The sequence below is a fragment of the Lacerta agilis genome, chromosome 2 (assembly GCF_009819535.1).
Source record: "Lacerta agilis isolate rLacAgi1 chromosome 2, rLacAgi1.pri, whole genome shotgun sequence".
NCBI classification, from domain to species: Eukaryota; Metazoa; Chordata; class Lepidosauria; order Squamata; family Lacertidae; genus Lacerta; species Lacerta agilis.
Genome location: NC_046313.1, coordinates 29253348 through 29275294, shown reverse-complemented (window position 1 = coordinate 29275294; position 21947 = coordinate 29253348).

The following is a 21947-nucleotide window of genomic DNA, read 5'->3' as shown; positions in this document are numbered from 1 at the left end:
CCCAGCTGACACCCCACCCCCCACCCCCACTGCAGAAAGCAGTGAGGCTTGCATCCAGCCAATGCTATTTTTCTAGAAAAAGAGGTCTCAGAACTCACCATGAATGCCTCCCTTGCTCTCTTACAATGGCAATGGCGCTCACCTGAGAGGTGCCGGAACTGAGTTCTGCTGAAGAAAAGCCCTGCATCCAGCACTAATTGAAACAGTTCTGAAAAGGAACAATCAGGAACCTTACATTTGGTGGTGAATACAAGCTGTACTATCTATTCCGGAGCTACTTGTGCTTTCAACAGACACTGGATCCATTTTGGAGCTCCAGAATGGATCAACCCCAGCAGTGTGGCTTGCATTGAGCACCAAATGCAAGCCACACTTTGAAAGGTGCAATCGGGAGGGCACTGAAAGATTTCTGGTGGTTCCTTTGCAGTCACAGCTTCACCTGATAAATACCTGATATCATATGACATCAGGTAAGTGACAGGAGGCATGGCAGGGGGAAAACAGCTTCTCAGGCCAAAGTAGGACCTGCTGGTTTGGTCTGTGAGGCTAGAACATCCCTTTGCCTTTGCCAGAAGGTAGAATTTCTCATCTTCCTTGATGTTCTATCCAATACATAAAATGCAGAGGCCATGGGCTTCCATTCTGACAGGGGTAATCAGAGAAGCATAAAAAGTTTATGTGTATATGAAAAAAGGATAGATTTTTTTTAAAAAAGGACATAAAGAAAAACATATAACAATAATTCACGCTGTCAGTTCACTTTGCAAATACAACAGCCACCAGTATTTTCATATAAAATTAAGCATATAAGTCAATATAAGCCCTCCAGATGTTCAAATAGGTATCTATATGAAATTGGTGTGTATTCAAAAATATGTTCAAATATAGCAAGGGTACCTTGAAGAACAAGTCCCTTGGCAACGAGAAGAGCTCACAATATCTACTTTTGTTGAGACTCATAAAAAGCAACCAAGTCTACAAGGCAGCATGCAGTAATTAGATATTTGGGGTGCAAGGTACAGGACCATATTCAGTTATGCAGAGGCATATCAGCATAGCCATCTGTGCTATTTGTTGCAACCAAAAGCTCAAATGCTGCCTGAAACTAGAACAACCAGATGTCTCAACCCAAAATAAACCTTTTTAAGTTACAGAGGCGTGGCAGTGGCTGTTGTTTTGATCTTCTCCCTTCCCCCAATCTTCTCTCAAGAAGGCTGCAGAATGACGGACAGGGAGTGTGGTCTTATTTTCCCCAAATGTTATGTAACTCATACCCCCAAGAGAATTAACCAGAAATAGTTTTTTGAGAAGATGGTAGCACTTTCTGATTTTTTTTGTTTTGTTATTATTACTATTTTTGGCTTTCTCCCTAAAGGCACAGGCAAGATGATAGCAACTCATGAAATGTCTGTCTGCAAGCAGCCTTACAAAGATTTCGAGATGTATAATTTTTTTCTGAAAATTCTAGGTTGAAAATATTTGTCTCTCCATAATGAAGCAGACCTTTTAATGGTCCAGTATGCAAATCCTCCTGTTTATCATACAATACACATTCGTCAACAATAAATATATAAGCAGGTAATATATACCATAATTAGGAGAGTTCCTAAACTTTTTAAAAAGGTGTGAAGAATCTTCCCCCCCCCCCGACTTGCCACAACTCTGCCAATGTAAATTGCCAGAACAAGTATTCCTAAATATATACGCTTAAAAAAATAATAATACCCGATTACTCTGGGGTACAAATACACACACCCAGGAACCTAGCTCCATACCAAAATGCTTCAGATTCTCCTACCCCAACATCCCAATGCCATGTACACACATTGTGTCTCAGCCCACCTGCCCCTGTCTCCAAGATCTAGCTATAACCCCAATTGACTGCCCACACAATCAACATACAAGCAAAGATAAATTCCTTCTCCCCAGTACATATGCCTATTTTAACATTAACAGGCTTATTGCAGGAAATGTTATGTTTCGTTTTGGTAGGTTGGTGTCTTCCCTCCCTTCCTATCGACAGGAAAGGCTGTTGGGAGTACCACTCAGTAGTAGAGTGGGCAGCGCTGAGGAAGGGAAAGGCTGAAACGGCTGATCAGAGGCGAATTTCTTTCAACAGCAAGGCTCTAACAATTACAACAGCCCCTCTCAGTGTGTGGTCATTGTAAGTGCAGAGAGGGTTATTTATCATTAGAACATTTGAGCCTTACCTAAAGGATAAAGCGGTACTGCCAGCAACAGCTAGATGCATAACATGGAGATGCTGGTTGTGAATATTAAACCCTTGGGCTTCAGTCCTAACTAAACACACATACTAGGGAAAATGACAAAATGGGACATCCAAGCAAACAGGAATAAGTCTGTTCTGTTAAAGACAACAGCTTCAAATTTATTCCTGGATAAAGTATCACTGAAACAAATGGAATACAGTAACTGTACTTAATTGATTCTCACTGCTTAACATCACAACTAATTTTAAGTGGATTTCAGCCTTACCTAAAGGATTCAGTTTATTCTCCAGGAAAAATAACTGGTAATTTTAGTGGACTGGTATCATATCATCAGGAATGTTCTGTGGCTTAGAACAGTTCTACTCAAAGTGGTGGTCCACGGAACTGTGCTGGTCTACAAGCCATCGCCTGCTGGTCCACGGTAGCTCCAACACAGCCCAGATCAGGTGAGACACTTCAGGGACCAGATATGGTACTGGTCCCTGGCACATTAAGGGTGGGAATGCTGGTCTACCACATAAGATAAACTGAGAAGCACTGGCTTAAAAGAGGGGAGGGCAGAAGTTTCACTGGAATCTGAAGGGAGATCTCTGGCTGATTTTAAGTATATCGGCAAGGATTTTGGATTCCCAATTGCTCACCAACAATAACAGCAGGAGTCCCCTTTTACATTATATTGCTCAAAGAAAGTGGGGTTGGGGGAAGGAAATCATGTGTTCTAGTACTCAAAACAACATTCTTGGGCTCAGGATTCTCTATTTGTAAATGTACCGGTATGTCTTTGTACCAGTTCTAGTAAAGAACAAAGTGGATCCCACAGTCCTGAAGTCTGCCCACCCTTGCCTTAGAGCCACACTTGAACATCCCACACTCATAGAATGGGCAGTAAGAACCACTGTGCATACCTGTAGACCAGGTTTCCAAAATGCATCAAAATAACCAAGTGTCTTTCATGGCATCAGAATAGTGATGCCTAGAGTCACCCCTCATGTTGAATACCTGTGAGGACTTTCACAACATGAAACCATGACCGCCTTTTGAGTTTTCTCAATAACTGAAAGTGTGGTTACTAAATATGGCAATAAACAAGCATTAATTACAGAGGGCTAGGACTAGCAGTGCTGCCAAGCTTTTGCAGTTCTTGCAGTGCTCCTTCAAATCTCACTCTCTGTCTCAATCTCTCTCTCTCTTTTTCACACAAACAAACAAACAAACAAACAAACACAGCCTGACCTGAGTCTCCTGCATAATATTGCTCCCATGGGAAAATGAGCAGAGAGGCTGCCCTTGGAACTTCTGGGTTGTAGGAGTCTCTACCTAAGCTTGAAATCTACCCTGCATGTCACAATGGCCATTCTCAAGAGCAATAAGATTCTGGCATGAAGCATAGGCTTAGAATTCAGGTCCCCCTGATCTCCACAGCAGTCCCCAGGCTAAATTAAGCCAGAAGCTGTTGCAGTTGTTGGCTTTGCTCTGCAAGTCCTGCCACCAGAAGACTCAGAGAGGCCACCCAGTCTTGAAAGCAAGTACAGTAACTTACCAGCCTGCCAGCTATTCAAACTATGTGGGGCTGAGACCACCAAATACCCAGATGGGACCAGACCCCTCTTTTCACCATAGTTTCCATGCATGCATACTTAAAAAAATATTTGGGGTCTGCAGGGGCCCAACTTTTGGTATATGGGAGCTTGCAGATTTCCAGCTTTGCAGACCATTGATGCTGGTCTTACAGAGAATAATTTCCTCACAACCCCGGATGTGCATTTTTTAAAATTCAGGCAGAGTGTATTAGATTCCTTTTCAGGTAATAATTTGTATTTTTAATTTAATACTAACTTTTCTTCATTAAACATTCACATAGATTGAGATACCCATTAATTACTCTCCATTATTCAATGCTACCCGTTAAATTTAAAGAATAAACATTTTTAAAAAGTCCATAATCAAAAGGCTAACCTATACCCAGGGCAGCATTCCTATTGGAACACTTGTAATTAATAGCTGGAGCTCTTTGCAAAGCTGTTCAGTTTCATTACTCTCTACGTAGTTGAAAATAACAAATGTTTCCATAATCTGTTCTGCCATCTTGATCTGTGTGTTGTGTCATGCATGCTCCTCAGTGAGACCTAGCGCAGCTGTTGGAGATGGTAACGATGAGGGAATACGGTTGTGGACTTTATATATCATCCTATGTAATCCAAGAAGCCACAGCTGACTTTATAGCAAGCCCTGACATGAACATCATATGCCTCTCTATAAAGCAACATGCAAAATAAGGCTAGTTCTGATAGCTGCGGCAAAGCAGGGGCACAACTGAAGAATCTTGCCTTAGAACAAGATTCCCCGAAACAGGGAAACTGAGCCCCAGGAAGCTAATATGAAGCCTGCTAGCAGCCTGACATGTTGGAAGAAACTGCACGTTCTCACAGCACTAGAAATGTGACATGTAGTGAATGCAGAAAAAAATAAAAATAAAAGTCTAGCAGAGGTCTGCAGAGATCCAGGTTGGGGAGTATGATTCCCACTTCCTTTTTTTCTTTACAGGCTCTCCACTCTCCAGCATGGGGAGAAGGGAAGCTTTCTGGAAGTTGTGGGTATCCAATGCAATCATAGACAAAGCCTTCCTACTTCTAGAAATGCCCCTGAACTGGCGTTTGACTTCACTAAGTGAAGCAACGATGCCAGGCACGAACGTCATCTCTGGGACACCCTAGGCCAATGTTGCCGAATGACTTATCTGCCCACACAGTCACATCTCAGTTCACATTGTTGAGCTTACACATGATACAAATCAACCTTGGAACATTTTATGTTAGGATGCTCCAAAGCCATTTTTGTGATATGTAACACGACCATCTATTAGACTGTGAACCTACAGCACTTAGAAAATGTTATGTGTCTTATAAGTAAGTAAGTAAGTAAGTAAGTAATAATAATAATAATAATAATAATAATAATAATAATAATAATACATAGAGTGTGAGGTTTGGAGCTTACAGCTCCCAGCCCAAAACGTCCAGATAGAGGACTAGGAGCAGGGAGAGCTACAGCCCAAGTAGGGCAGGATCAATAATAAAAGCTCGTACCAAGAACAAACTTAGTTGGTCTCTAAGGTGCTACTGGAAGGAATTTTTTTTATTTTTTATTTTGTTTTTAATAATAATATAGTTAGTAGTATTATTACTGTATTCATAAAATTATTTTCTATCTACAAACTCCAAGTGTTGTACAATAAAAACCAGACTTAAAAGTATCATTTAAAACATCATTAAATGTCACATTCCAACAGGAAAGCCACTAACCAACCTCTGAGAGCGCAGGAAAGTCGTCACAAAGACTGACGTTAATCTGCTTCCTCCCCACAGACTTTAATCTGCTTCTCTCACCAGCAGGTGTCCTCAGACAAACCACTGTTCCCCCAGCTTGCGTGGCAATGACCCGCCCTCCCCGTGGGAAATAAATGACACGTGACACGTAATATAAGGTTAAATGGGCAGAAAAGGCCACAACTTTATTGGTTATAGATGTTGAGCGGTATTGGCTTAGGAATTGGACCCTAACCGACTATATCCAACCCCAGCCTGTGTGCTGGAAGTCTGTGAAGGGTTAGCCACCAGTAAGGAGCCCCCGTGATGCGTATCGACTAGGAACTCCCCCTGGAGCCACCAATAGGGGCGTGCCTTAGGTCCTAACCTCCTTAGACTTTGGACATGGTGACGCCCCAGAGACCTTTAACGGAATACCCTTCGAATTGCGGGGCAGGTGATGGTGCAACCTCCCCTCCACCCTTCTACAGAGATATCCCAATGCCTAACCGCCTAACCGGAAGTTGTGACGAATTGCTATGAGGTAGGAGAAAAACCAAATAGCTGGTGCCAATTTGCCAAATGGAAAAAATTCCTACCAGGCCCCTCAATTGCGACCAACCGAAGTCCATAGCAAGGTCAAGAGAAAACCTAAAGGGCAGGTGGGCAGGAGATCCGATGCAGCTGGGGCGCGGGAACAAAGAGGAATGGTTCCTGGCCGCGTTCCAGCTTAAGCTGTGCTGGCCACACCCCCGGGTCGACCAGATTGGTCGTCCCGGCGGTGACGCGTCCAGGAATCCTCCCATTGCACAGGGTCTGTGAAGTGCTTTGAACACTCAAAAAGAACATTCAACAAGTTAAAACTTTAAAGTGAAGGAAGTTGTGCCACGTTTCATCCGGCTCTGTTTTTGTGGACTTATGCTCCTTTAATATTGTAATGTGCTCCTCACATCCCAAAGTGGTTAAAAGTTTCAAGGGCATCAGCATTGTCCGAGTTTTTGCTTCCTTTGGAAGATCATTGGTGACTTTTGCTGTATTCGAAATATTTGAGCAACAAGTTGAACATAACTGTGAGCATATACCCAGAGATGCAGCAAGCCCCAGCACTTCTTTCTTCTTCAAACTGAACATATTCTATTGCACTGTCCAAACACTTGCCAATATTGGTCTGTTAGCCTATATGAGATAAAAAACATTTCAATACAGTATTCTCCATAAGTAGCTATAGCTCAGTGGTAGAGCACATGCTTTGAGTTGTAGCCAATGCTAGTCCTACTCAGAGTAGACAGATTGAAGTTAATGAACATGATTAATTTAGGCCCATTAACTTAAATGGGTCTACTCTGAATAGGGCTTAGTTGGTTACACTTTTTGTCTGCAGAATATGTCAAGTGCAGCCCCTAATAATTTCTGTTAAAAGGGGGGGGGGGTCTCAGGTTATTTCCAGACAACCTGTTTATTAAGCACTCATTTTGTTCTGGTTTCTGGATAATTAATACAACATTGCATCAAGCATTTTATTCCAATGCATTTTGCTGTTAGTTTCCATAACGGCAAATATTTGGGGGAGGTGGGTTTGTTCTGCAAGAGCACCAAATCCATTTCAATTGCACAAACTGAATTTACTGGTTTGAGATTTAATCCAACTTGTGCAATAGTGACAATCTGGAAGCCCTTTTGGGATCAGGTGAAGGGGGAGACCTCGGAGGGCCACCTGCCAAGCAGAGTAGGCAATACTGAGCTAGATGGATGGATAATCTCAGCCACTTCCTCTGTTACCTAAGAAAGCCAAATGAGATGCTGAAAACCAACTATAAGGATGTTGTTGATGCAATGAGAACTACTCCGAGCTTTCAGAACCCACTGAAGGACCAAGTTGCCTTCTGCACCATTAGGCAAGAGCAATTTTACTATTTATAACAACAGCCAGCAGCAAAGTGCACAGTTGGGTCATAAAAATATGGCACTAAATTTAATACGATCAGTCCACAGCATCACGGTTGATTTAAAAAAGGGAGGTGGAGTTGAAAGGAGGGAAGAGGGAAGGGAAGCCAACCCTGCCCTTGAAACTGAAGAAAGGATTTCGTGTTTAAAATTGTGACCAGGCTTCCCTTTCCCCTCAGTGTGATTAGAACATACTGTACTAGAGAGATCATCAGTGTTGTACACGTCAGCCTGTTTTCCTGGCTCTTTCATGTTACTGTCAGCTACACTCTCTTCACATTCCAACAAGATTTTAGGCTCTTCTCTCATCTCTCCCTGCTCCTCCTCCTCCTCCTCCTGTGACTGTTGTTCCATCTGCTTTTCCCATCGATCATGGGTTCCATCCATCACCATTCTAAGTATCCTGTATTAATTGTTTGGAGATTTGTTTCTAGGTTAAATCTCTGCCAAATTCCCAAGGTAATTGCATATGTCATATGCCGGCCTGAATGTATTTCCATGCTATAATTAGCACATAGGAAGTCACTGACAAGCCTGGTTAAGTGCCCTTTAAAGAATGTGGTACATCAACACTCACTGTTTCCCTTATCTTATTTTATGGTTCTGAATGTCCCCCAGAGTACTTTACTTAACATAATTTTTCCTTGCCAATTAACATTTTCCAGCAGCTTATACAAGCAACCATTTAAATCTGGAGAAGATTCAACATTTCCTAGTCGCTAGCAGTATATGACACATGCGGATTTTACTGTCCAGCAATTTTCTATGCTGTTCCTAAGTACTGAAGCTCAGATTATACCACCCCCCCACACACAAAATCCAGTTGTGTACCAAACATGTAACCAAGAATTTAGTTTTACTCATCGCATGAACAAGGTTTTCAGTTACTCACAACAACATTGGTGAGAAGTAGTCACACGTACGATAGAGAGCAGTTTCCATCAGCGGTCACGTATGAACTACCAAATCTCAGTGTTATAAACCATAGCTCTTTAAAATGTCCATATAAAAATGTAAGTCACATACAAATGTCCTTGAAAATAACTGGCAGACAGAACAGGTGCCACAAAGACCATAACACAGTACTGCACAGTGCCACCTGGCCACATCAGCAGCCCCGGAAAAAGCATGGCAGAAGGTCCTATGTGGGAGTTATAGTTTAGCCAGGCGTTGGCATACCACGCCGCTCTTGTCTAGATAGAATAATTAGAATAATTAATATACAGTGTTGGCATACCACACTAAATTAGGTAAGCTACAGAGCTTCATTTGGCATACCATTTGGCTCTGTGGGCACCAAGTTGGGAAACACATGTTTAGGCAGAGCAGGAGAACAAAGGAATAGGTGGAAAAGTACTGGAGATCATGAGGTGTTTAGAGGAGGGGGTGAGTGATAGAGCTCTAAGCATGCATCAGGTCACGTACTCAATGAAAGGAGGAAAAGGGTGTGTTATTAGGAGGGGCTTTCCATATTTGGTATTGGAAGGCACACCTTTCCTTATTTGGTCTTTGGAGTTCTCTGTGTATGTTAATGGTTAACCTAGCTGTGAGTTTTCAATAAAAGGAGCCCCCTAGAATGCTCTGGGCGGCCTTCCCTTCACATCATCCTGTTCATCGCGTCAGTTAATTTCCCACGATCAACAATATCTAATATTGGCTTTAATATCTAATATTCCATAACAACATCTGGTGACCGGCGACGTGATAAGCTGCACACGCACTCAAAGGCAGGGTACAGCCTTTTGGATCCACAGCTCAAGAGCTCCCGGTGAGTATGCAGACATTAGGAATTCAGGTATAGAAGCATGCATAAAGTTTAGTCATTAAGATTTTTAGTCAGGCAGGAATTCAGGAAGCAGTTCTCATAGCTAAATCTTTTGTTATGGGATGTTTTCATGCAGGGATGTTATTGAGAAGATGGGTCATTCATTCAGTAGATTTCAAGGCACCCCCATCAGATTTCTCACTCCCAGAAAAAGGGGTCTCTCCCCCTTCGCTCTCAAAACTGCAGTTAGAGCCTCAGAGAGATTTTTTGCTCACAGGAGATCGGAAACCTACCCCTCCTCCTGTGCCATTAGTCTCCGAGGCAACAGTTTTGCCAGCTAATTCTCCAGGAGCAATTAGAATGGGTTTTAGGACAGAGCAATTGATAGGGACGCTTACTGCTATGGAATTTGTTTCATGGGTTGTAGATGCCCAGGGGCAAATTCAGTATCAGTGGGCTCCTGTATCTTATCAGGTTTTGAGAGAGCAGAGGACTAGCTTCCTGGAAACAGGCTTGCGTTCTTCATTTACACAGGGAGATTCTCTACTCCCAACAGAAGGGGATGTTAACCCTTCGCTCTCAGATTTGCATGTAATAGCATTTCAGAGAGCTAAGTCATCAGTTTCTTTGCCTCTAAAGGAGTCAATGAGAGCTGAGGCACTGAGATTCAGGAAAGGGTTAAAAGCAGAGCTTCAGTCTTTCCGTGCTATGCAGGTAGGAGTGTCTTGAAAAGGCAAGGAGGAAGCAGGGCAAGCAGACAGCTGGCAGGAATTGTTTAAGGGAATTCTGTTTGTTGGTTTTGATATTATTGTTTTTGTTATTGTTGCTGCTGCCAGAAGCACATGGTAGCCAAACCCCCTTTCTACCTCTGTTTTGTAATACCTGGCCTTTTAAGAAAGTTATTTTGAAAGTCTCTGCTTCAGGCAAGCTTAAAGTAGCTTGGAGTTCTTTTATGCAGAAAGTTTAAACTGGATGCAAGAGAGAGAGGCTGGGTGCCACGTGGGCTCCCCATAAAGGAATTTTATAGGATCATTGAGACAGGAGGAGAACAGGTAATTAGGAAAAAAATAGTCCATCTCAGATTTAGGAAAGGTTTTTGTTGGGCAATGCAAATGAGGGTGACTGAGAAACAAAGGCAGCTTCCCCCTCCCCTCGTGTGAGTGGGGGGGGAGGGCTAGTTTTGAAATGGCATGGTTTGGCTTTTCCCACGTGTTTGAATCTCTTTGTTTGAATTTCTCTTAAATTTCTTTTAGACTTCAAGGTTTTTTGATTGTTGCTATTAACTGAAAGGCACAATCAGAGAAATTTTCATTTTAGGGGACCCTGAGGCAAGGCAGAATAAGGTTTGGGAAACCTTCCTTTAAAGAGATTGCAGGATAGGTGAGAAGGAGCTTATAGGAATGGTAGTGTAGGAATAGAATTAATTAGGAAATAGATTTTCCATGGGGTTGTTATTCTTATGCCATCTCAATTAAAGGGACTCTTGCCAAAACATATTTATTAAATGGCAGGTCTTTTTGAGGTATGCTAATCTCTGCCAAGCAGCGGCCCCCAGATTGGACCACTAAAGACTCAACTTCAGTCTGGGGTATCTGATGGACTCAAAAAGTACATTGCAGTCCTTCCCATTCATGTTAACTTGTGGGGAAGGGACTTAATGAAGCAGTTCAATGAAAAGTTAGTAATAGATGACTAGAGTTTAGTAAAAAGTTATTTATAGATAATTAGAGAACAATCATAGGTCTTTCTAAGCTCACTGCCTACCTATAGTGTGATGTTTTACAGACCCTATTTGAGAAAAACAATTACAGCAATTTACTCAGGAGAAGTAATTAATTCTTAAAGCATTGGCAATTAATCATTTAGCATTTCACTAAATTTTTGTAAATATCAGGCAAGTAAAAAGATTGTTACAATGTGATTTTTCCTAATCCTGATTTTATTACAAGCAAACTTCCAGGTAATTTGAGTATTGTTTTTCACCATTCCATTGTGTAAAAAAGTTTTACCACTAGGCATGCTATGGCACAGGCTTTGAAACGCCACCTAGAGGTTTATCTGGTGCATTACAAGAGTTTTGCACCTGGATGGCTGGAATAAATTTTGAACAATTTGGCTTAATTTTAGATTGCAAATTACTCCTGAAAAAAGTTCAGCTGCAGAAGTCATTCTTATATTTGGCCTATAAACATATTCTCATTCACAGATACTACAAATTAAGGTGGCAGATTCTCTTTTCTTATTTTCAGTTATTCTATTCTTTTGTTTAAAGCTTTGAGATTCAAAAGGAATCCAGCAGAACTGGTTTTTAGCAGACCTTGTTGGTTAACATCAGTACCACAGGCAGTATTTCAAAGGGTTAATGCCAGGATGGCACAGCATTGTCTTTAATCCTCATCTCCATAGCTGGCCAACAACAGGAAATTCAGAAGCACAGGCAGCAAAAGAGAAAAGTTTTTTGCTAATTTAGAATAGATTTCTCTAGTACATATGCTAAGTTTTATTGTTAATATTGTAGTATATTTAAAATTAGAGAGAGTGAGATAAAGTTTTGATATTTAGATTTAGTTGATATAGTGATCCCTCTGCCACTGAGGGAATAGGAGAGAATGGTTTATACAATTGTAAACAGCTTTTAACAGATTATGTGGGGAAAAGATTTCTTATCATATTCTATCAGATCCTCATCTGTTTGCTTTTGATCTAATTAAGTTTATTCTATAATTGCACAGGAACCTTTACAAGATGCTCTTATAATTTTTTATTGATCGAGGTCCAAGGATTAACTGTAGTAACTTTAGCACTTCAAGAATTCCTAATGCAGGATATTAATATTATTTTAGATAGTATATTTGTCAGGTTATTTGCTTTTCTTTCAGGATCTATATCACACCAAGCATAGCAGAAAATCTTTTAAGTTTGTTTCTAACATGGCAACAGTTATTACAAGCATGCAGTTGCCAGTTTTATATTGCTCATGTTAGATGGCATCAGTCCTTTCCTGGACTTTTATCACAAGGCAATGCTAAGGCTCATGTGGCCACAACAGAACAGATTTGTGTTATCACACCATGGGAAGTCATGCTATGTTTCACCAACATGCAAAAAGAGTTGGGAAAAAGTTTCAGCTTCTTTAGAACATGCAACAGCTATCTTAGAGCAGTGTCTTCGGTGTTCTCAGACTGCACCATCATCTTCTACTGGTGTAAATCCCAGAGGGTTTACAAGCAAATGTAATTTGGCAACACAATATTTTTCCTTTGTTTTCGTTTTTTGGACGCATTCTCATTATATTTGGACAACTCCTCAAGAAAGGAGAAGCCACAAGGCAAGTTCTCAAAACCTGCTTACTGTAGTCATAATTTTGCAGAGTTTTGTCAACAATTGGAAATTTATTATTGATTTGGAATGATTATTAAGAGATTTCACAGCACCTTAAAGGCTGCTTTTGTTAAAATTAAAAGGAAAAAAGTGGAAATGGTTTCCCCGCAAATCAGGAATGGTAGCTAAAGTTTCAAAGTTCTAAATTTAAACATCACAAATTTATTTAAACATTACAAATTTATTAATTCAAATTTATTAGCTCCAATTGGAAATCATTTTGGCCAATCCCAAACCACAGGGGAAATGGGCGGGGCTACGTTTTTGTGCTTACTTTTTCAGATTCAGTTTGGTTCCAGTTCACTGCGTAAACAGCCCGCTGCGTGAAACCATGGAAAGATGGATTGGTGTCAGGATACAATGTTCCACCTGACGCCCAACCTAGCATCACTGCAGATCCAGGATCCAAGACTCGCACTCAAACCCGATGCTCAACCTGGCTGCACTACAAATCCATGACCCTCAGAGGGACCAGAATCGCGTGTCGCTACAGCACTCCAGATTCAAGACCCACAGAGAGCCACTACAGCATCATCATGTCACTTGGGGACAAATAAAGGCTCTCTCATCACATCATGGCAGCTTTTACTTGTCTACCACTAACTTGATGCAGACACATGAACATAACAACATTAATGTGTCAACAACACGTTTATAGAAGACACCACCCCTCCATTGAGGAACAAGTTTATTTTGTTGAACTTTTGACACAGACATTAAGATATTGAGCCCTCACTTTCTGAGAGACTAAAAAGTATTCTTATTGCTAATTGTTTCATTGTTTGATGCAAAGTGTACATAGGGTTTTATATAAAGTTTATGTTTGTATAATGTTTCATATGAAAAGGTTTACAAGGTTAATGCAATTGTTGCACAAGTTTTGCCTCATGACATACACATTATGCCCATAAAAGCGGCATTCCTTACCCTCTCACAGAAGTGACTTTCCACGCTTGACACAGATATGCTGACACCCTTGCTCATCTAACTGATTTGGCCTTTTGCATTTAATAAATTAAAAAGGGGGAGATGTGGGAGTTATAGTTTAGCCAGGCGTTGGCATACCACGCCGCTCTTGTCTAGATAGAATAATTAGAATAATTAATATACAGTGTTGGCATACCACACTAAATTAGGTAAGCTACAGAGCTTCATTTGGCATACCATTTGGCTCTGTGGGCACCAAGTTGGGAAACACATGTTTAGGCAGAGCAGGAGAACAAAGGAATAGGTGGAAAAGTACTGGAGATCATGAGGTGTTTAGAGGAGGGGGTGAGTGATAGAGCTCTAAGCATGCATCAGGTCACGTACTCAATGAAAGGAGGAAAAGGGTGTGTTATTAGGAGGGGCTTTCCATATTTGGTATTGGAAGGCACACCTTTCCTTATTTGGTCTTTGGAGTTCTCTGTGTATGTTAATGGTTAACCTAGCTGTGAGTTTTCAATAAAAGGAGCCCCCTAGAATGCTCTGGGCGGCCTTCCCTTCACATCATCCTGTTCATCGCGTCAGTTAATTTCCCACGATCAACAATATCTAATATTGGCTTTAATATCTAATATTCCATAACAACAGTCCTAGAACTTGGGAGCAACACATGGCATATTGCTAGGGCTGTGCAGTGCCCTGCAGTTGTATGTGGCACAACAAAGCTGTTGACTGGATTTATAAATGGGCAAGAAATAGTATTTGCTTACATGACTTTTCAGCTTAATTTATTCTTATTGCCAGACATGGTAGTATAGTATGATACATGTATACTAATTATAAATGAGCAACAAAAATTTCAGATGCTGCTCCCTGTTGTATCCCTGTAATCTACTCTACATTCTTCCCTGAGTTCTGAATAGGCCTGAGGCCTAACTTGCATACTTCCCTATGTTTTAAGGCCTATAAATCCTGCTAGTACTAGCTCCCTCTGTCCCTGGTACCTCAATGTCTCTTATTCTGATGGTGATGGTGATTAACCTTTCTCACATCCATTTGGTTTCTCCTGACAATGCACAGGAAATGCCAGGAACTATGGGACTCTTTTGAGAGAGCATCTCACATAGAGTATGTTGCTTGTTCTGTTTTAACACTGCCTACTCATTGGCTCCAGCGAATCTCACAAAATCAAAGAGCATCTGTACAATATGCATAGATGCAAAGGGGGGAAAGTCTGCATAAACACCCATAAGCAGGATCTGCAATTTAGCCTCAATTACTTTTCTCATGGGAATGGACAGCTTTGGGGGCCTTGGACCATAGGACACAGGTGACCCCCCCTCCCCACCATAATAATTCTGCTACCTGAACAGGGTGGGGCAGCAGTAAAACTAGGACTGTGCGATTGCACTAATAAGAGCACTGGAGTCCCACCTCATCCAGATAAGGACTCCACTGGGCAGAGGACAGCTCCAGCCATCCACATGCACTGCTATTGTTTATCACTGGCCTGGCCTTCAGACATGCAGGCTTTTGCTGGCACCAACAGGTAAGGTCTTCTCAGGTGAAACAGCCACTAATAAAGCCCAAAAGTGGGAGTCTGGATTACTTCCTTGGTAACTAGGGCCTTGTCCACACTTCTGCTTGCCCCATGCCTAGGAAGCATGGGTCTGAGTGGTTTTCCCGTGCTTTCTAGATATGGATCTGAGTGATTTTGTCCTTGCCCCACCATTTTCCCAAGGGGGAATCCGCTCTTTAGTGATAAATTGTAGCAAACATCAAACCAGAGAAAACATGATTGACCTTTGCTCCAATGCTTCCTCTGGGGTGGGATGGACTCAAGCAAGTGGGCCCAGTTCATAATAATTTATTCCAACTGCGGAACTCTGTAGCGCAGCCTGTTCCGCAATTCTTAATAGCTGCCAATTGTATGCCTTGAATATGAGGTCTGAGAGTCAACTGCTTTCGAGCAATCTGTTCCACTAGCATGCATTCAGCTGCTCAGTTCACTACTGCCACACTCACACACACCCCTTTTCCCAATCTCATTTCACTTTATAGAGATATAAAAATATTTCACCAGCTGCTTGACCACCTGGTGCAAAGAGAAGCTTAGGGCAAAAGAACAAGGAAGCTGAAAATAAACTGCAGAAGAAACTGGTGTATGTGTGTGTGGCGGGGAGATCAGAAAGATAGTCCCACCCCAAGCAAAACGCTAGCAAAGAGATGTTATTATGCTGCACTAATACACAGCACAGATGTACCATCTTGAACATCTAAGCCCATGCAGCAGGCATTATGCCTAGCGACAGAAAACTCACATGGTTCTAATGACTGCTGCAGACAGAATGCCCAGCAGTCCTGGCATTCCAGGGCTCAAAATAGAACAGCCATAGCTTGACCCCAAATATACTGATGTCAAGCATAGGTAGTGGCTCCAGACAGAATTCCAGAGCCAGCATTTCCTCCTCCCCACCTTCCTGCCCCCTCCCATTTGCGATTCATCATGATGTTTTAACCCCTTTGATACTGAGAGCAGAAGAGCAAGACACTCTTATCAGGGGGCTTTTGTCTTGCAGAGGAAAGGCAACAGATAGTTAAATAGGCCTGTTAGAACAGGTGAGTCCCACCCACCACACAATGAGCCACCGTGTGGAGGTGGTGGGGTGTAGAGAGGACCACTGCCACCCGCTTTCTGTTGTTCACTAGCAACAACAGGGGACAAAGCTGGCAGGGATAGAGGACATAATATTGTATTTTTCCGTGTATAGGAAACCCCCATGATTAAGACGACTCCTATTTTTTTAACGCAAAATTAAGAAATCAATATTTTAAAATAGGGTTGCCAGTGTGTTAGGGTTGCCATATTTCAAGAGCCCAAGCCCAAACCTGAGCCTGGCCGCCCATGCCAGAGCCAGAGCCCAAACCCCTGTGCATTCACCATCTGCGTACAAGACAACCCCCAATTTTTGACTATTTTTCTAGTAAAAAGCATCGTCTTATACATGAAAAATATGGTATATTGTTGGTGCTTGGCAAACTTAAAAGCAGGCAGGGATTTCTGTAATTAGAAAGTGTTCTAGAACACTGGTTCCTATTCTTTTTGCTGGGCACTGACTAATGCCTTCATTTGGGATCCACTTGTTGGTTGCCATTCCCTGAAGTGGAAATCATCCCAGAATTCACACAGATATTTAACCTGTTATCCTTCATTTATTCAGGGGTACAGGAGGGCTAACCTGTGACCCTCCAGAGACATTATGGGACTCCCAACTCTCTTAATCTCAGACCACTGACTAATGGTAACTCATTCCTGGAGAAAACTGTTGCTTCAGACAGTACTGCAGAACTGTCCTTGCCATGTCAAAAAGTCTGTATGGAACTAGGGGCCAGTTAAGGGTGTTGGTAGAATCTCTTTACAGAACTAAATATATCTGAGTAGAATCCTAACTTGTGGCTATGTATTTGTGGCACAAATCATATGATACGTCTTTAAGCTTTTAAAGTGTGTAAGCAGCTAGGAAGAATGTGATAGGAATAAACCAATGATGTCACATGGAGCTGCCACAGCACCCTTAAAGCTTTGTAAAAAAAATTTTTTTAAAAGTTATGTTGCTTACTCCTGGCTGCAAAAAAAGCAAAAGAAGCCATGTTGGTCCACTGGGAAAATGCTCAAATTTTTAGGTGGCAATATATCTATTGGTATCAACAAAAATGTCACAAAAGAAGGAGAAAGCTTTTGAGTTCTCCATAACTTTTCATTACGTTGGATATTAAGCAAAGGATGTGAGGTATGTGGGAAAACCTGGCTTGATGCTGCAGCCACAAAGTCTGCATTTAGTCACAATCGTAGTATCAAGTGCAGGAAGAGGCAGCAGAGCAAACTTAATTGGATTAAGCTCAGCTACAGGGGTGGGGGATCTGTGGCCCCCCAGATGTTGTTGGACTCCAACTCCTACCAATAAGTGCAATAGGTTCACAATCTGTAAAGACTGACATAGGTTCTGCACCTACAGTTTGGAAACTTCAGCTTTCAGAGATTCATGACCACGTAACAAATTGTACCAGGTTATTGGAGCAGGATAACTTGCCCTCAAGTGGGGTTAACCAAACTGATAGCACATCTCTGCATGGTTTGCCTGTATGCGCCGTTGCTTGTCCTGTAAGTGAGAATGGAAAAGCAGATGGTCCCCCAAGATGTAGCCACTTCTTGTCCTAGTGCTTTCTGGACTATCATATAGGAGCTCAGATGTCAGAATAGATTGCTAAAGCCATTAAATTAAAGGAACCCATTAGCAGCCTGTATGTGATTTATTTGGTGCCATACATCACAACATCTGCCTAATTTTAGTTTCCACATTTGCCACTCAGTAGTGAGCAGAACTTCTTAAATTCCAAACTCATTTGTAAGGTTATAAAATGCTGAGCCTCACTAATTATAGGGGTCTCAAATTATAGAAGTGTAGTATTGTGTCAATCCTGAAGTCTATCTGGTCCAATTCCCTGCTTTAGCTCAGGATCCTCCAGACCCATCATGATCACCAGCCTAAATCAGGTCCTGATTTATACGAGCAAAGGCAAACCTGACCTAGGTGAAAATTTCTTCCTGGCAGAAAATATGGCAATCAGTTTTAGATCCAGAGGCTGAAGGCAAAATTCATTTGCATAAGGAGTTGCAGCTTGTGGTTCAGCATTTGTGTTGTTGAGAGTACTGTGGGCCAGCAAAGCCAAAAGCTATAAAGGATTTGGAACTCTAAATTGAATCACAAAGTGAGCAGCAGTCCAGAAATATGTTTTCAAATATGTGTGAAGCACTCCAGATTTCGCTCTCACTAAAACAATGAATGTATGTGTCCAACAATTTCTGCTCATAGCATTCCACAAAAATTATGGCAAGTAAACCTGAAAAACACATGCAGAATAATTTGGAATATCAACTTGACCACAAAGAGCTTTGGCTCTAATTATGGTGTGGAATGCTCCATACACAACACAAGGCTTCTAAAAGCAGCACTTCCCCACTGCCTGATAACATGCCCACAACATTTGGAACAACTTTGAAGATCCTCCACTGCAGCACAACTCAAGGAGCTCTTCTTGAAAGTTCCACCCACAGTGTGAACAAGTTCTTATACTCAGGATCTAAAAATGCTCCAGATTACAGCACATTACTACGGGAAAGGTTGAAACTCAGAGGTAGAACACATGCTTTGCAAACAAAATGTCCTTCGTTTCTTTTATATTATTCATATATCCAAGGAGCTCAAGGTGGCATATATGGGTCTCCCACATTCTTTCAATAAGTCTGTGAGGTATGTTAGGCTGAGAGCAGTTGACTAGTTCAAATTCACCCAATGAGATTCATAGATGAATGGGGATTTGAACCCTGGTCTCCAAGGCCCTAGTCCAACATTCTAACCACTATATCACACTTAATCACATTTCCAGGTAGGGTTGGGAAAGACTTGTCTGAAATAATGGAGAGCTGCTTCAAGTTGGTACAGCTGATATTGAGGTCAATGGACCAATTTTCTGACTCAGTATAAAGTTATTACAGTACTAGGAAACATTACATTGGAATTCTCACATATAAACACAAGTATTATTTTTTAGTACCTGAAAGGTAAATTCACATATAGATTAATTAATATGGATTTGGGATGGGATTTAGCTAAGTTGTTGCTTGTATGGAGAAAAAAGAAAATGCAAAGTCCTCTCTCAAAAGTAGCTCTTAACCCTTGACGCACACAGAAAGGTGTCCGGCATGGCCAAAATTGGCCCTCCAGATGTTTTGGGACTACAATTCCCATCATCCCTGACCACTGGTCCTGTTAGCTAGGGATGGTGGGAGTTGTAGTCCCAAAACAGTTGGAGGGCCAAGTTTGGCCATGCCTGGGTGGACCCTCAAGCTGTAACCTGGGAGCTTTCCTTTCTTCTCCCACCCTCCCACCCTGTGGGGTCTTCCCTTTCCTGCCTCTCACACAGGGTCTGTCCATTACCTTCATGTGTGTATAATCCCAATAGCGACCCAGAGTAAAGAACACAAAAAACAGAAAAGGGAAAGGAAGAAAGCAGAGAACAATGAAGATAAAAAGAAGAAAAAGAAATAAAATGGACTTCTGATACACCCTCTTTCAGTTTCGTATAAAAATATTATTCAAAGTATTCACTCTGGGAAGACATCCAGCTGTTCTTCCTTCTATTAAGTGATACTTTCCCAATCTATAGACCCAAATGTCTCAAATTCATTCATTTTCCTTTCCACACAAAAAGGTCTAAAAGAGGTATTATTATTATTATTATTATTATTATTATTATTATTATTATTATTATTATTATTAGTAAACAATAGTTTTATTCTATTCCAACATGACAACTTTGCCTCCAGCAGCTTCAACAACCATTCTATGATTCTAAGCAGTGCTGATGGTGGGAGAACCCATGACATCCTAGGTGCCTCTCTTCAAAGCTGAATCATAATTTCTGTTCTCATGAGAAGACAAAAGGCATGCACTCACCTTCAAGGCTTCAGAAATGTTCTGATTTTTATCGCTATACTGTGCGGTACAGTACTAACCCAATGTCTTCCTGACAATGATGAAAAAGGAGCTTGGCTTTTTCTCTGCATGTGCATTTCCTAATGACAGTTTTTATAGTCCCTGTGCCAATACGTTTGCAAAATATAGGCTTTAGGTATTTTCTACAAAGAAAGCCCTCAGAATGGGCCGTAAAACCTGTTGCTCCTAGATACTAAAATCTTTAAACAACCGAGTCTTCAAAATAATGAAAAGTCAGCTAAATTTCTTTCCTTGAAAACAGCCATCTAGGCTTCATGAGCTGCAACCTATTGCTGCTTTCCAAGTATAATTACGATGAGGCCAAGACAGCAATTCCATCCATGTCTCTCAAGTCAAAGGTGATGCATGGTGCTGACTAAGAACCACTATTTGTGACATACACTGATTTAGTGCTGAACCTTTTCCCCTCCTGAACCTTTACTAATGTGAATGGATTTATAAGCACATGTCTGTAAGCAGAGAAGTGCACTATACATGTTTGAATGTTAACCATAAAGAGGAAGAGCACAGTCTTTTAGAGAAGGGTACTTATAATCTAGAAATTGGAGAACAGGCTTCAAGGATTATTCTAGTCACATAATGTCTTTAAAAACACTCTCATACATGGAAGCTATAACTTCCAGGAAATAAATCTGGATTCATGGCCTGTAAAAGGGTTAGTTGGAGCTGTGACCTACTAGGTTATGTAACTGCCTTTGTATGAAGTTGCTTTTCAAGCAACCTGCTAATCTTACTCTTAAAGCATACTGTTTATACAGCTGATATCAAAAGTGCAACAGCAATGTTAATCATTCAGTTATTTGAAAGATTTTGATGAAGGGCTGTACTGAGGACCAGAGAGAATGGAGGTTATTAGCATCCTTCAAAAAGGTTTGGAGTGGATGGGGAGGAAGGTAAATAGTTGTATATATATTTTTATTTATTAAGTATAGAACCATTCAAATCAAAGATGGTTTGAACATTTTGCCTTTTGAAGTGCCATCCAAAGGTTCTTAATGAAGAGAAACCAAGTAACCTTGTAGTAGGGTGCTGTTACTCTTACTGCAAAGTAGAATGATATCCAGATGTTTTCCTTATCCCTGCCTAAGGAAGTCTGTAAATTTCTCCTTAAGACACTTAACCACTCTTTCAATCCAAGAGTTCAAATTAGAAGAAACTGTGAAAATACCAACTTCCCTGTATAGTAACATGTGTTTAAAACAGTGTTTTTCAACCACTGTTCCGCGGCACACTAGTGTGCCGCGAGATGTTGCCTGGTGTGCCGTGGGAAAAATTGAAAAATTCAAGAGAATTACTTTATATATAGTCAATATAGGCACAGAGTTAAATTTTTTAACATTTTCTAATGGTGGTGTGCCTCGTGATTTTTTTCATGAAACAAGTGTGCCTTTGCCCAAAAAAGGTTGAAAAACACTGGTTTAAAAGGTGACGTAACTATTCCAGTTTCAATTAGTTGCTGTTATAGCACAGTCAAAATTAATTAATCCAAATGCAATCATCTGGAATAATATAGAATTATAAGAAAATTCAGACATGGAGAAAGATTTTTTTTTTACCTTCTATTACTTGTTAATAACATTGGGTTAAGATCAACTAGCTTTCACTCAGAGTAGACAGATTGAAATTAATGAACTAACTTAAGTCCACTAATTTCAATGGGTCTACTCTGAGTAAAAAAATACTTGCTGCAGAGCACAGGAGGGGAGAGTGCTGTCCTGCTTGCAGGCTTCCCATAGACATCTGGCTAGTCATTGTGAGAATACGATGCTGGACTAAATGGGCCATTGGCTCGATCCAACAGCTCTTCTTATGTTCTTAA